Source organism: Cannabis sativa, chromosome 4 (genome assembly GCF_029168945.1).
Source record: "Cannabis sativa cultivar Pink pepper isolate KNU-18-1 chromosome 4, ASM2916894v1, whole genome shotgun sequence".
NCBI classification, from domain to species: Eukaryota; Viridiplantae; Streptophyta; class Magnoliopsida; order Rosales; family Cannabaceae; genus Cannabis; species Cannabis sativa.
In genome coordinates this window covers 40,990,628-41,008,089 of record NC_083604.1, presented here as the reverse complement: position 1 = coordinate 41,008,089, position 17,462 = coordinate 40,990,628, and the positions used below count along the sequence as shown (strand labels likewise).

At 36.3% G+C, this 17,462-nt stretch overlaps 1 non-coding gene across 1 annotated transcript; it reads left to right on the top strand.

The window, feature by feature from the left end:
* The first annotated feature begins 17,375 nt into the window (after positions 1–17,375).
* On the top strand, positions 17,376–17,456 carry TRNAL-AAG (transfer RNA leucine (anticodon AAG)). The gene has a single exon. It is a non-coding gene; the product is annotated as a tRNA-Leu (tRNA).
* Positions 17,457–17,462: the final 6 nt, after the last annotated feature.

The window sequence follows — 17,462 nt, the reverse complement described above, 5'->3', positions numbered from 1 at the left end:
TTTAGAGCTCCGATTGAGGTGATTCTAGTGGCGTTGGAAAGATAATTCAAAGATCTATAAATTTTGTAGAAATAGTTATATCATAATTCGGAAGTTTTCTAGGTGAAAACTGAGCCTAAATTTACAAGATAGAGGGCTTATTTTTAAAATTTAAAAATTAGATATTTGTTGATTTAATAATATTTTAGCATTTTATTATATATTATTATTTTTAGTTAACCTAAACCTATTAGAATACGGTATCTCATAATCTTCAGTACATATTTTTTATCAAACCCTAAACTATCATAGTTTTAGTTTTCCTTTCCAAACCAATTAGTCAAAGCCTCATTCTTCTTCATGGTTGCTCCTCTCAAACCTTCCACACTTCTTATTTTTCTACCTTCATTCTTAAAGTTTTGGATTTATAATCAAGGCTTGCGGGCTTGAGACATCAAATAGAAAGTTGTGAAGAGGTATGAAATATTTTCTTGCTCAATAATGTTAAATGTTATCTAGGGTTCGGAACTATTATATTTTTCATTCTTAGAAAAAATAAGTTTTAGTAAAGTGATGATATCTCTCTTGATATTGATCCGTTTTTAGAGATTTTTGTATCATTGGAAAGCTTACTCGATGATCTAAATTTTTATCAAGAAACTATTCACCAATTCGGTGTTCTTCTATGTCGAAAATTATCATCTTTCTGCTATTGTTGTAATTCGTTTTCTTTATATTTCTAGAAAAAGTACTTTCACTTAAAATACAATAACTCTCTCAATTCTCATCCATTTTTAATGATCTATTATTCGATTTTCCATAAGTTTTATGAATAAACGTTTTGTTAATTCGAAGTCATACTATGTCAAAAAGTTAGTTTTCTTCAATATCATGTGATTCGTTTCTAGAATCTTATTCTTGCAAAACTGTTTTGGTAAAATTGTAATATCTCTTTGAATATAATTCCAATTTCAAAGATTTTGGTACCATTGGAAAGAGAATTTAATTTCCTAAAACTTTGGTGAAGATGTTATCTTTTAGTTCTAAACCATTCAATGTCAAAAGTTTGTATTTTTGCTAAGTTGTGTAATTCGTTACTCCATATTCCTTCTCAGAAATAGTTTCAATAAAACAAGCATAACTCCCTCGGTTTTAATCCATTTTTAATGATCTTTATATCATTGTAAAGATAATAAAATTTCCTATAATTTTTATGAAGATAACTTTCGCTGAATTAGTATAGTTGTTGGTCAAAAATAGTGATCTTTCTTCTGTACTGTAAGAGTACGAATTTTAATATTAGGGCCTTGAACCATGTGTTGTTATAGGTAGTAGTGACGAGATAACAAGTCTTAAGAAGCGGGATTTGAGGATCTTGTCCTCAACAAGAAAATTCATTGAGGTGCTTGGAGTAGCAAGAAGGTGTTCTTAACAACTGAGGTAAGAAGAGTGGACATCTGTGCACAGGGTGTATGTTGAAGCATACAACTGTATTATGGGTTTTTATTTGCATGTTTTATTCTATGGTAGATTGTTGTTTTATGCTAATGTTATTAGTGTGTGATAGTGAAAAGGCTTTGACTGTTTGTGTGAGAACAGCACTTATAGGATAGGTTTTTTGCTGCTGGTGTGAGCATAGCACTACAGGATATATTTTTGGCTGCTTGTATGGGTTTACCTGCAGGTTATTCTATCATGGGTGAGTACAACTTGTGATAAGGGATTGCCCTATTGGATGCCGAGTGTGAGAACAGCACAAGGCAGGGCAAGTTACACTTCATGTCTGATCAACATGAGTGGGAGTAGATTATCGTATGTGAGGACAATGTGCGATAAGATACTATGTGTTATGTGTGTGAGTATAGCATGCATTAAGATTACACTGTGATATGATGTTATATTATATGTGAGAATAATATGTGATATGACATGTTGTTATATGTATGCAAGTATGGTATGAATTGATTTGATGTTGTGATATTGTTATACTTATGACTATGTTATCTAGTTGGGGGGGTTATGTCCTACATAGCTCTTCTTACTGGGCGTTAACTCACGAGTACTCTGTGTGCAGGTAAAGACAACTAAACAGTGAGGATGACGAGCTCGAGGCGTGGATTACATGTTAGGGGATTGTCACGATGTTTTGGTTTAAAAATATTTTATTAAAGATTATGATTCAAATAGTTTTTGTAAAGCTTTATATTTTAAGGTTATGAATAAATAAATGTTTTGTTTTAAAAATAATGAGATCTCATGCTTAGTTATTTTTATTAAAGAAGTCTTTTATTGTCTTTATCTTAAATGGTTTTAAACGGACTAGCTAGTGTGACCTTTCGAGAAATCGGGGCGTTACATATATCCTAAGAAATCAAGTTTTAGGCACCCAAGTTGACGTTTAATGTCAACGTGAGTGCCTAATGGTCGACTTGACCTCGTAGTCATTTTTTGTAGTGCACACCGCTCAGTAAAATAGCCATAACTCACTCAATTTTTATCCAAGTAATGTGATTCAAGTTGCATATGAAAGCTCTTTTCAATACCTAAGTGTATTAGACCCTTGCAAACGTTTATTTTTAATTCGAGCCCAAATTTGACTCACATGCTAGTGCAAAATTTTCTAGCAAATTTTGTGCAATTCTTTTTATTATTTTATTGTAATTTAATTGGACCTCCTTCCGTATAAAAGGAGAGCTCTCCTACCTCATTTTACACATTCCTCATTCTCTCTAAAAGGTTAAAGCTTCTATCTCTTCACATTTTCTTTCTTAAATTTGTAAAGTGAAAGGAGACTTATTCATTTTTTCTCGAGTTTTCTTCTTAGGCAATTAGCTTTTGTGATAATAAAAGCTCCAAGTAAACATAATTTCATTACCGTTGTGTCAAGGGGAGTTAACTTTTATAATCTTTGTGGTCTCCTTTATTTTTCAGTTCATAAATTTATTGGCCGCTACAACTTATTAGATGGTGTGGAGTTGATCGCTTTTCAACGTCAATATATACTTTAATATTAAGAAAGCATGAGCGTTGGTATCTTTATTTGGGTATGATTTCAAGTTTTGTATTTTTCTACTTTGGTCAGATTATTGTATAAGTTTATATTTTTTTTATTTTTTATTTTTTGCTAAATTTTTAGTTAAATATAATTGATAATGTCATTAGAATATTGTATTGTCTTTTTATAATTATGTATACATATATAGATATTGCGTATTATGTTGATTAAAAAATTTGTTTTAGAAATTTTTATATCAATTAGTTCCTAGGTTATTAATTATTTAGTATGTTAAATGTGTTATTTTAATGTAATTTGAAATGAAAATTTTAATTTTAGAATATGTATAAATAAGAAAATTGTGTATATGAATTATTTAATTATTATAAAGTTGTGTGGCTTAAATCTTTAGTTGTTCAAACATGCATATATTGATGATCATGAGATAATTCAGATATATTTTAGTTGTAATGTGTATATATGTTAATTATTATTTATTTTATAAAATTTTGAACTAAAGAATTTTGTATAGGATATTTAAATTAATGGTTAGAATGTATGACAAGTTTTCTTTGAAAAAATTATAATATATATTGAGTGTATATTAAATTTTTAGTTTGTAATCTTAATTTATTATCTTGTTTAATTTTGAAATGAAAAGTTTAGTTAGAAATTGCAAAATAATGGTTATGTTTACTCAAAAATTTGACCCAGTAATATAGACACCACTTTTAACACATGGCAAGAAGGAAACAACCATGAGATCCTACCTCTCAAGACTAGAGTGGTTAACTTGGGCATTGGACAATGTGTCAGTGCCCTAGTTGACATCAGGGAGAACCCAGGTAGGCACCAAGATCTAGCGAAGTTGATTATGGTGCTATCATTCAACAAAGTTCAAGCAAATAGGTCTCACTGATCCTAAAATGATGAACAATGAAGCCGAGGATTTCATGTGGAGATCCTAGGACTCATCCTAAATGTTGTACTAGAGTTGAGTGCCTAGGTCGACATCTTGTGCATCGTCTCGCATCAGTTTTGGTTCCTAGCAACTTTCTATGGGCGATCTACTTAGCCATTTCCCAGGGATACATGAGAGACATGCCCTAGTCGAGTTTCAGATTTTTGAGTTAACTATACGAGAAAGGACACCTAGGCAGTATGAAGGCCTAATGGGCACCCAGTGTAAAGCCCTGATTAAAGGAATGCCACGTGTTTTGATTACATTGCGCTAATTCCGTTAATCAGGATCTAATAAGCCAAGTTAATAAAAAAATTAACTTAAATAACAAAATAACTTGTAATAATAACATCAATCCTAATTGTAATGCCTTGATTAATGGACGTCATGTGCTAATTGCATTAATCGAGGTCTAATAAGCCAAGTGAATAAAAAATAACTTAACTTAAATAATAAAACAGGTTGTAATAATAATAAAAATCTTTAATTCAAAATAAAATAATTGAATTACATGTCCGGGATCCCGTAAAATTCTTTTCAAAATATTACAAGTTGTTACATATAGGCTGACCTAAGCGGTAAAATGAGATTTCTAAACAATCTCCCCCATATAGGACCCAACCCTTGTGTTCTAGGTTGGCCAGAACATGTACAATTCACCAACAAAACCCTTGAACTCATGGTCAGTCTGACACTGCTTTACCCTTGTCTATACAATAGAGCACCCGTGAGCCAAGGTCCAGCAAGAAAGCACAATTAAACCCAAATATAACATATAGCATGCATATCACACTTAATGTTATTGCATAGATAACTGTGGTACCACATTAATATAACACGCCATTGCGCTTATGATGATGCCATCGCATCCTAAGTCTATATTGTATAGACAATACGTGTTATTCCACATGTCTGTTTACTATATAAGGTCTTATTAAGGTTTATCTTGATTTTGATTACCGAGTCTAATCTTATTATTTCTTAACAACACAACTCTCCACATACATTAAACTAGTTATGCCTTATTCACATAACCATTTACATATACTCAATTAATTCATGTATTGCCTTTATAGTTACAGAAGCTTTAGGGAAATAACCCTAACTCATATTTTTAACTAAGGATTTCACATAACATACAAGTGTGCCACCGCACTATACTCTATGTGAAAGGTTCACTTTCTTACCAAAATTCCAAAGTATGAGGATAATTTTCAGTCCACAGGTGATCCCAAGCAAGTGTCGGTATTTCTAATCACAATCTCGGGTTTATACAAAAAAGGGTTAATCTTAAAATCACATTTAAAAAATATTCATATTTAGGACTCCAACTCTAGACCAAATAATAGAGCTCGTAATGAGCTTTCCAACAATATAAAGAACGTCCAAAATGAAGATTAGAATCAAAAGTTATGGCCAAAATAAATTTTGAAAATCGAGGTCAAAAATGAATTATCGACGCGATGTCGCCAAGTTGAATCCTTACAGGGAGCATCCCCTGTTTTCAGTCAAGGCCTCACCGCGGCGACCTTAACCCTGACTGCGCTGATTGGGCCTGCAAAACCCAAAAACTTAGTTTTTTTACCACATTGAAAATACACCCATTCAAATCAAACTCCACACCTATTACAAAATTGCTTCCCAAATCCAATAAAGAGCATAATAAGTAAAGTTCGTATCAACATATACATGCCAAAAACACATATAACACTATATTCAAAATCATAAAATTCATGTTATCAATCTCAAAGAACAAACCAAGTAATATTTCATGCTCAAACTCACTAAATTGACATCAAAAGAAAATGACCTAACCTAAGTTTTGCAAACCTTAAATAACATACAATCTCTAGTCTATCATCCATGAATTTATCTCCATAAATTCATGTCAAGAGCATCATATACCCATATCATGCAAGCTTCAAAATTTATAAATGAAATTACAAATTAAAAGTAATCAAGATTAATTCAACTACCTCAAATACTTAGGCCAAGCTTTAAACACCAAGACCCACTTTAATTTTGCAACAATCAACCTCAAAAATCACAAGAACTTTCAAAGATTGAATAGAGAGATAAAGAGAGTGTGTGAGGGAGGGTTTCAAAACCCAAAAAATGGTGTTTTGATTTTAATTTTTCTAAAATAACAAGGATATCATTTACTAACTATTGGTCAAATGTTCATTTTGCCCTCAAGGCTAAAAATCAACACAATTAACAAACAAGAGAATTTATGTCCTTTCACATCAAACATATATATCTCATGTTATTTTTATAACCACATAATTCATAAATTTCGGTCCTTGAACCTTGTTTGAGCTAAAATACCTGATTATAACCATGCTGCGTTAACTTGTCGAAATTCACCTATAACACAATAAAAAGAACATACTACATAATAATATAGTCCATTAGCAAAATATATAATAAAATTATCATTTTACCCCTTTTAGGTCAAAATTACAAAAAATACCTCTAACACACAAATGGGGTCTTAAATTTAAATATTCTCATATAATATCATATGATTGATTATATTATAATATAATCCTACATTTATTCTTAATTAAGACTAGCGAGATAAACAATCAACGTAGAAGGTCCATGTCAGGATACACGGCGTATACTACAGAACAACAATTGTAAGTTGGAAAGGGTAGATAATGAGTTCTTTAAGATCTTACAACTTATTGACCTACATACTCGTGAGTATGTTGAAAGACTAAGGTAAATACACACGATATAACTCATCTCAGAATTATCACATTATGACAGTGCCTCGTATTTGCCTATCTCAATATTACATAAAGATGCGAGAAGTACTTCTCAAATTATACTTAGGCGCAAAAAGTTATTTTTAAAGTAAAGCATCCTAAGATGATCATTTGTGTTGCGAGATGAAGAAGAATAGTCAGCATAGCCGCTTATAGATAAAGACAATAGCAGTGAGAGCAGTTATTTATTTTTTCCCATGTGATGTAAATATGAAATGTTGGGATTATCCACGTTTCATGAACGGTTATGTAATGACCGCTCTAGTAATATGGATTAGAAAAGGCAATTAGTACTAATTTTTATTATTTTATTATTATTTGTGAATTAATTTTAAATGTGGACCCCAATATTTAGAAATAAATATTAGAGTTATAATTTCTCAATTCCGGAGATTTTATTAAACTCTAGGGGTATTATTTAGTTTATATGTGAAATATGTTAATTTTGTAATTTTTGCTCGGCGACAACGGAAAATGCGATGGATGGCTAGATTGATCACATGGGTAAGTTTAGAACCCTATTTCATAGTGGGAGGGATTGAGCGGGGTTATGGAAATTGACCATTTTACCCCTAGCTTTAAAAATACCCTAGTTTTAAGTCTAAGGGCATTTTAGACATTTTGTTTAATGGTGGATTAGGTGGCTGCCATGAGTGTGTGACACCTAGCACATTACTTTTCAGCAAGATTTAATTAGAAACCCTTTGAGAAATTAAGAGATAAAGAAGAAAAATTGGAAAATTGGATTATCTCTTGAACTCTCTCTCTCTTGCTTTCGGCTGGGACAAACCAAGGACCAAAACCAGAATTTTCATCTTGTTTTTCTGGGATTTAGCAAGGAATCAAGGAGGATTTAACCAAGGTAACTTTAGTTGCTCTCTAGTTATGTTTTTTCTCAAATTTTGCTTAGTTTCAAGAGGTGATTTGTTAGGTTAGTGGCTGTAGGTTTAGAAATGATTTGGGTTTAGTTGTTATGCTCAATATTGATTGATTTAAGGTTCTAGCTGCTGGTTTTGATGCTTGATAATGATTCTAAGCAAGCTTGAGTTTTGAAACTCAAGCTTTGAGCTTTAATGGCATAATTTGATTTGTTGGTTTGTTCTGTGATTTATTGGTTGGAAATGGATGTTTATGCATTGTATAGGTATACTGGAGAGTTTGGTAAAGTTTGGGGTTGAATTGAATTAAGGGGAATAATTTTTGGTTCCCGGCGGCGGAATGAATTTCGGTTACGGGAGGCCAAGCACTCAACCTGGTCGACCGGTTGGTGACCCAGAACCGGATTGCCGGTTGGGAACCGTGCACCGTTGGGGAATTTCCAGAACCCTAGTTTTTGCCAATTTTGAGATATTTAGGGTATTGCCATGAGGTTTATCGATAGGGAAACTTTTAGTTTCAAGTTTAAGTCCCGAAAAGTGATTTAGCGAGTCACTCATCTGTGTTGCAATTATTGTGATTAGGGCATCCATCTAGCACGTGAATTCCGTTCAGGTCGGCCAGCACACTTGAATTCGGAAAATAGGTAAGAACTGTGTATAATGTATGATGTGATTATCTGAATGTGTGTATATGTGTTTATATATGCATGCTTGAATTATGTTAAGCACTACCAACACTTGTATGAATAAGTTATAGAGTGTATTGGTATAGTGATTGTTGTGATTGTGAGTATGATACAATGATACCAACACAAGCATGGGAAAATGCTAAGGTGTGTGGTACATCACTCAGTGTTACTCAGTGATCGGGATAAACCCTACCAACACTCGTATAGTGAGGTACGATGTGTATGTGGTATAGTGGTTGTACCCTGGTATTGAACGTTCATACTCATCTGTTAAGCTCTGTAAATAGGTGTATGGGCGCCTATTTACAGGTCGGAAATTATATGGTATGTTATATGCATTTCTTACTGAGTCTGTTGACTCACAGTTTCTGCTTCCATGTGTAGGTAAAGGAAAGGCGAAGGCTGAACAAGAATGAACCTGAGCTCGGGTGAGATTGTACATGTCAAGCGGCGCGACCTAGAGTGTTCGGTCTCGGGACATCTGGAAGTTATATTTTGAAAGTCGCCGTGCGACCTGAAAATTATGTATTTTGAAATGTAAAGCTTAATCATTAAATTTTACAAAGTTTGAAATCGGGATCCCGGAATTTGTAAATATTATATTATATTACAAGTTTAATATTTAAAGCAAAAAGTTTTAATTTGACACGTTTTTTGAGAAATTTCTTTGATTAGCAAAGATTGCACAATAATTGAAAAAGCAATGTAGCGTGCCTTAGCATTAGGGCATTACAATTTTGGTATCAGAGCCGCCAGGTTTGTCTACCGAAGCTTGTTATGACATGTACAATCTTCATCAGAGAAAGCTCGGTTCACGGTTCAGTAAGCCGTACTTGTTTAGTATTTTAAATGAATGTGAAAGCATGTTAGGAAGCATATTAGATTTAAATTAAATATATTTTCTTAAAAAGAAAAGAAAGTGTGTTGCCTTTAAGTTATTAAGAGCGGTGTTAATTTTGATCGCTGTCTAACCTGCCTGGCTTATGGATTCGCAGGCTAAGTCCTATTAAATGGACGCCCCGCGAAATACAAGAAGTCAGGGTGGCATGGTTGAGACCGGAGGCGGTCAGGGGAATCCTCAAAATCCTCGTGGTCGCGGCCGTGGCCGTGGCAGAGCTCAGGGTGGTCGCCCTGTAAATCCACCTCAAGCTCCTCCTGATTGGGAGCAAAGATTTGCTGAGATGCAAGATAGAATCCGCCAGCAAGATGAAGAGATCCAAAGGTTGAGGCAGCAGGGTCCTCCTGCCGTGCCTCCTCAAGTGGTTCAGGCTGTTGCAGTTCCTGCGGTGCCAGCAGAACAACCTGTTGTTGGCAACCGTATGGAACCGTTGTACGAAAGATTTCGAAAACAGGCACCTCCAGTGTTTCTGGGAGGCCCTGATGTGATGAAGGCCGAGCAGTGGCTTTCAATGATTGAATGCATCCTTAATTTTATGGGAGTGGTTGGAAATGACTGGGTGACCTGTGCCACTTTCCAGTTTCAGGAAGATGCTCTCGTGTGGTGGGAGTTGATAACCCTCACTCGGGACGTCACGCTGATGACCTGGGAAGAATTTAAGGAGTTATTTAACTCCAAGTATTACAACGAAGCAGTCCGCAGTGCAAAGCGGAAAGAGTTCACTGATCTAGTTCAGACTGAGGGAATGTCAGTCACTGAATACACGACGAAGTTTGATCGGTTGGCTAAGTTGGCAGCAGGAATTGTGCCCACTGACTTCAGTAAGAAAGAGAAATATTTAGCGGGTTTGAGTGCAAAGATCCGGCATGATCTGGTTATTACCACTACTGAAGCAACCACGTATGCAGATATGGTTGAGAAGGCTTTGAGAGCCGAGGGTGCAGTGAAATTTCTTCAGGAGCCCCGGGTGACTCCGAGTGTCGGTGGAACCCCCACTGTTCCTACTCCTGTTTATGGTAGGGATGGTGGTGACTCCACCACTGAGCAGAAAAGAAAAGTTGTTCCAGCTTCTGGTGGCTCGGGGCAAAGCAAGCGGTTCCGTGGGAACCAAGGCAGAGGTGGACGCCAAGGTTACTCTTATCCTGAGTGTCCAAGGTGCAAGAAACATCATCCGGGAGAATGTAACCGGAAGACATGCTTCCTGTGTGGCATGGTGGGGCATTTCAAGAAAGATTGCCCCCAGGCAAAGAAAGAGGAGCCGAAAGCTGAGGTGAAACCGGTTCCTGCTCGTGTGTTTGCCATTACCCAAGGCGATCTTTGCCGGCCGGTCCTTCATTGTGACAGGTCAGCTTCCCGTCAACAACTTGTTATTTACAGTATTATTTGACTCGGGAGCTACACGTTCATATGTGGCTACAAGAGTGATTGATCTTTTGGGTAGGCCTTGTGATATTTTAGAAAGAGGGTTTGGAACCCTAATGCCTAGCGGGGAATTGGTTATCTCTAATAGGCGCATTAGGTCTATGCCGATTAGGATCGAAGATAGGGAATTGAGTACTGACCTCATAGAATTGAAATTAACTGAGTTTGATATTATACTGGGAATGGATTTTCTATCCAAGTATTCGGCCAGTATAGATTGTAGGCGTAAAATGGTGACTTTTCAGCCGGAAGGTGAAGATCCATTTTTTTATGTTGGATCGGTTCAGGGGTCTCGGATCCCGGTTATTTCTGTGCTGAGAGCTAGGGATTTACTATGCAATGGTTGTGTAGGATTTCTAGCGGTAGTATTTGACTCCAGCAGACCTGAAACATTTGGGCCTGAGGTAGTCCGGGTGGTGAAAGATTTTCTTGATGTGTTTCCCAAGGAGTTGCCGGGATTGCCGCCACAGCGAGAGATTGACTTTGTAATTGATTTGGCACCTGGAGTCGAACCTGTTTCTAAAGCTCCATATAGGATGGCTCCAACAGAACTCAAGGAGCTTAAGTTACAACTTCAGGGAATGCTTGACATTGGGTTTATTCGACCCAGTGTGTCGCCCTGGGGAGCTCCGGTTCTCTTTGTGAAAAAGAAAGATGGTTCCCTCAGAATGTGTATTGATTATCGGGAACTAAACAAGCTGACGATTAAGAACAAGTACCCGTTGCCCAGGATCGATGATCTGTTCGATCAGCTTCAGGGAAAGACAGTGTTTTCTAAGATTGATTTACGGTCTGGTTATCATCAACTCAGAATTCGAGAGGAGGACATACCGAAGACTGCTTTTAGAACCAGATATGGGCACTATGAGTTTCTGGTAATGTCGTTCGGATTGAATAATGCTCCTGCGGCCTTTATGGATCTCATGAATAGGGTGTTCAAGGATTTCCTCGATAACTGCGTTATAGTGTTTATCGATGACATTCTTGTATACTCTCAGTCAGAAGAGGAGCACGAGCATCATCTTCAAATGGTGTTACAGCGACTTAGGGATCATAAGTTGTATGCCAAGTTCAAAAAGTGTAAATTCTGGTTGTCCGAGGTGTCCTTTCTGGGTCATATTGTTGGGAAGAATGGAATTATGGTCGATCCAAACAAGGTAGAATTAGTGAAGAATTGGCCGAGGCCCAAGTCTGTGACGGAAGTTCGAAGTTTTCTCAGGTTAGCAGGGTATTATCGACGTTTCGTCGAAGGATTTTCTAAACTTTCTATGCCCCTAACCGAATTGACTAAGAAAAATCAGAGATTTGTGTCGTCAGATAAGTGTGAAACAAGCTTTCAGGAATTGAAGCAGCGTTTGATAACAGCTCCGGTGTTAGCTTTGCCATCAGATCAAGAGAAATTCGTTGTTTATTGTGATGCATCCAGACAGGGTCTGGTGTGTTCTGATGCAAGCTGACAGGGTCATAGCTTATGCCTCTCGTCAATTGAAGGATTATGAGCAGCGTTACCCAACTCATGATTTAGAGCTCGCTGCTGTGGTTTTTGCTTTAAAGATATGGCGACATTATCTTTACGGTGAAAAGTGTGAAGTTTATACTGATCATAAAAGTCTTAAATACTTTTTCACCCAGAAAGATTTGAATATGAGGTAGAGAAGGTGGTTGGAGTTAGTTAAAGACTACGATTGTGAAATACTGTATCACCCCGGGAAAGCCAATGTTGTGGCCGATGCTCTAAGCAGAAAGGGTCCCGGGCAAGTGTGTACTACGGTTATGATAGCCCCTCAACTAGCCTCGGAAATGATTAGTGCAGGAATTGAGTTCGTGGTCGGGAGATTACATAATTTAACACTCCAATCTGATCTGTTGGAGAGAATCAGAAAGGCACAACTGGAAGATCCCGAGCTAGTTAAAGTTTGAGATGAAGTAGTGGCTGGTCGGCCTAGAGGCTTTTCAGTCTCGAGCAGTGGAATGTTGTTATTTAAAGCTCGAGTTTGTGTTCCTAGTGTTGATGAGCTTAAGAAAGAAATACTGGATGAAGCTCACACCACGCCTTATTCGTTGCATCCGGGAACCACCAAGATGTATCAGGATTTGAAACCCTACTTCTAGTGGTATGGGATGAAAAGAGATGTGGTGGATTATGTGTCCAAGTGCTTAACCTGCCAGCAAATTAAAGCTGAACATCAGAGGCCGGCAGGGTTATTGCAACCTTTAGTCCTTCCAGAATGGAAGTGGGAGGACATTGCAATGGACTTCGTAACTGGATTGCCTAGAACTACGGGGATGTATGATTCTGTATGGGTTATTGTGGACAGATTCACAAAGTCAGCTCACTTTCTACCAGTGAAAGTTACATATTCAGTGGATCAGTATGCTGAATTGTATGTGAAGGAGATAGTTCGTCTCCACGGGGCCCCTAAATCTATTGTGTCAGATAGGGATCCAAAGTTCACATCAAAGTTTTGGGTGAGTCTTCAGAAGGCTATGGGTACCAAGTTAAAGTTTAGTACAACCTTTCACCCTCAGACTGATGGTCAGTCGGAAAGAACTATCTAGATTTTAGAAGACCTACTGCGAGCCTGTGTCATGGACTTTGAGGGTTCATGGAGTAAGTACTTGCCTTTAATTGAATTCTCCTACAACAACAGCTACCAAAGTACAATAGGGATGGCCCCCTATGAGATGTTATATGGTAGAAAATGTCGTTCTCCTATTCATTGGGACGAGACAGGAGAAAGGAAGTACCTGGGTCCAGAATTAGTGCAGAGGACCAATGAAGCTATTGATAAGATCAAGGCTCGGATGCTTGCTTCTCAAAGTAGGCAGAAAAGTTATGCTGATCCGAAGCGCAGAGATGTTACATTTCAGGCAGGGGAACATGTTTTCCTGCGGGTTTCACCAATGAAGGGTATTAGGCGCTTCGGGAAGAAGGGTAAGTTAAGCCCTAGGTTCATTGGGCCATTTCAGATACTCGAGAAGGTGGGGCAGGTAGCGTATCGGCTAGCCTTACCACCAGCATTATCAGTTGTTCATGACGTATTTCACATCTCTATGTTAAGGAAATACGTGTCAGACCCGACTCATGTCTTGAGTTATGAAGCCCTTGAACTACAACCAGACTTATCCTATGAAGAGCAACCTGTTCAGATTTTGGATAGAAAAGAAAAAGTTCTTCGCAACAAGACTATTGCACTGGTTAAGGTGCTCTGGAGGAACAGTATGGTGGAAGAAGCCACCTGGGAATTGGAGTCAGATATGAGGACTCAACATCCAGAGCTATTCAGGTTAGATTTCGGGGACGAAATCCTATTAACGGGGGGATAATTGTAATGACCGCTCTAGTAATGTGGATTAGAAAAGGCAATTAGCACTAATTTTTATTATTTTATTATTATTTGTGAATTAATTTTAAATGTGGACCCCAATATTTAGAAATAAATGATAGAGTTATAATTTCTCAATTCCAGAGATTTTATTAAACTCTAGGGGTATTATTTAGTTTATATGTGAAATATGTTAATTTTGTAATTTTTGCTCGGCGACAACGGAAAATGCGATGGATGGCTAGATTGATCACATGGGTAAGTTTAGAACCCTATTTCATAGTGGGAAATAATTTAGAGAAAATAAATTATCGGGATTGAGCGGGGTTATGGAAATTGACCATTTTACCCCTAGCTTTAGAAATACCCTAGTTTTAAGTCTAAGGGCATTTTAGACATTTTGTTTAATGGTGGATTAGGTGGCTGCCATGAGTGTGTGACACCTAGCACATTACTTTTCAGCAAGATTTAATTAGAAACCCTTTGAGAAATTAAGAGATAAAGAAGAAAAATTGGAAAATTGGATTATCTCTTGAACTCTCTCTCTCTTGCTTTCGGCTGGGACAAACCAAGGACCAAAACCAGAATTTTCGTCTTGTTTTTCTGGGATTTAGCAAGGAATCAAGGAGGATTTAACCAAGGTAACTTTAGTTGCTCTCTAGTTATGTTTTTTCTCAAATTTTGCTTAGTTTCAAGAGGTGATTTGTTAGGTTAGTGGCTGTTAGGTTTAGAAATGATTTGGGTTTAGTTGTTATGCTCAATATTAATTGATTTAAGGTTCTAGCTACTGGTTTTGATGCTTGATAATGATTCTAAGCAAGCTTGAGTTTTGAAACTCAAGCTTTGAGCTTTAATGGCATAATTTGATTTGTTGGTTTGTTCTGTGATTTATTGGTTGGAAATGGATGTTTATGCATTGTATAGGTATACTGGAGAGTTTGGTAAAGTTTGGGGTTGAATTGAATTAAGGGGGATAATTTTTGGTTCCCAGCAGCAGAACCGGAATTCCGGTTCTGGGAGGCCAGTACCAACCGGTCGACCGGTTGGTGACCCAGAACCGGATTGCCGGTTGGGAACCGGTCTGCCTGTTGGGGGAATTTCCAAAACCCTAGTTTTGGCCAATTTTGAGATATTTAGGGTATTGCCATGAGGTTTATCGATAAGGAAACTTTTAGTTTCAAGTTTAAGTCCCGGAAAGTGATTTAGCGAGTCACTCATCTGTGTTGCAATTATTGTGATTAGGGCATCCATCTAGCACGTGAATTCCGTTCAGGTCGGCCAGCACACTTGAATTCGGAAAACAGGTAAGAACTGTGTATAATGTATGATGTGATTATCTGAATGTGTGTATATGTGTTTATATATGCATGCTTGAATTATGTTAAGCACTACCAACACTTGTATGAATAAGTTATAGAGTGTATTGGTATAGTGATTGTTGTGATTGTGAGTACGATACAGTGATACCAACACAAGCATGGGAAAACGCTAAGGTGTGTGGTACATCACTCAGTGTTACTCAGTGATCAGGATAAACCCTACCAACACTCGTACAGTGAGGTACGATGTGTATGTGGTATAGTGGTTGTACCCTGGTATTGAACGTTCATAATCATCTGTTAAGCTCTGTAAATAGGTGTATGGGCACCTATTTACAGGTCGGAAATTATATGGTATGTTATATGCATTTCTTACTGAGTCTGTTGACTCACAGTTTCTGCTTCCATGTGTAGGTAAAGGAAAGGCGAAGGCTGAACAAGAATGAACCTGAGCTCGGGTGAGATTGTACATGTCAAGCGGCGCGACCTGGAGTGTTCGGTCTCGGGACATCTGGAAGTTGTATTTTGAAAGTCGTCGTGCGACCTGAAAATTATGTATTTTGAAATGTAAAGCTTAATCATTAAATTTTACAAAGTTTGAAATCGGGATCCCGGAATTTGTAAATATTATATTATATTACAAGTTTAATATTTAAAGCAAAAAGTTTTAATTTGACACGTTTTTCGAGAAATTTCTTTGATTAGCAAAGATTGCACAATAATTGAAAAAGCACTGTAGCGTGCCTTAGCATTAGGGCGTTACAGGTTACAAGAATAAGATTTCCAGAGAATAACTGACATCCTAAAACATGTATAAATTGAGACAGAACCTAAGAAAAAAGAGGATGGCCAATTTCAGAAATAGAGAGAATTATACAAAAATTATATCTTGTATTCTGTAAACACTTTGTGAAATCATAGAAATAAGATAGACTCGTGAAGTATAAATAGTTAACTTTAAAATCGTTAAAAACTTTCTTACTATTTATATTCATTATTATTCTAGAGTTTATTTATTACATTAAAGCGCATTTATTGGTTAACAAAATTTTGCATTAACAATTATAAAATATATATTTTGTAATTTGTATTATAAGTAAAATATAAAAGATAATTATACAAAAAAATTTGTAATTATTTATGAAAAATACTAAGCACATAAAAATATTAATAAAATATAATAATGTGAGCTAGACATTGCACACGTCTAGCCTAATGTTGTAAGTTCGTGCAGGTCGTGCCGGCCCGACCCATATTTATTCGTATTTTTTAAAAAATAGATCGTGGCGTGCGATGCCACAGAAAAATATGAGTTGTACCATGTCGTGCCAATATTTTTAAACGGTACGTAGGCCCGATATTTTTGTGTCGTGCTCGGATTCGTGTCATGTTTTGCTCATGTCAGATCGTATTTCTTAAACAAGCTAGCTTGTTTTCATATTCGGGCTTGAATTCGTGCTTTACTTTTTCATATTTTTTTCTTCATAATTACAAACGTATATGTATATTTTATAGCTTTAGTTATATTTATATAACTTTTTAATAATATTTTACATAATATCATATACAAAAATTATTAGCATCTTTAGAATTTAAATATTTACTTATAAATGCTCAAAATTTTATCTCACACTCTATAATAAATTAATATATGATCTTAATTTTTTATGTTTTAATAATTTTAATTATAGAATTATATTCAGTAATATATTTAAGTTTTATTATTATCTTAATTTATTTATAATTGATAAATGCATATCTTATTACTATCAATAAATTATAAGAATTTTAATATGATGTGTCGTATTTTTCAAGCTTGTCGCATGTCGTGCCTTCTGGGCTAGTCTATTCATGCTTACGTGTTATGTTTTTCATGCTTCTCGTGTCGTGTCGTATCGTACCTAAGGACATATTTTTCCGTGTCGTGTTGTGCCCATATATAACATCGTGTCGTATCATGCTTAAGCCCGTATATTTTCTTACCTAGTCGTGCTCGTACCCATTTTCGTGTTGTGTCAAAAATCCTGGCCCATATCTAGCCACCGATATAGTGTAATTTGTGATATTATTATATTTAGGTGGATAGTAATCATTACGGTGATATTAAAATTATAGTAAGAGCTATAACATCAACGTTGAGATGGCCGAGTTGGTCTAAGGCGCCAGATTAAGGTTCTGGTCCGAAAGGGCGTGGGTTCAAATCCCACTCTCAACATTCTAT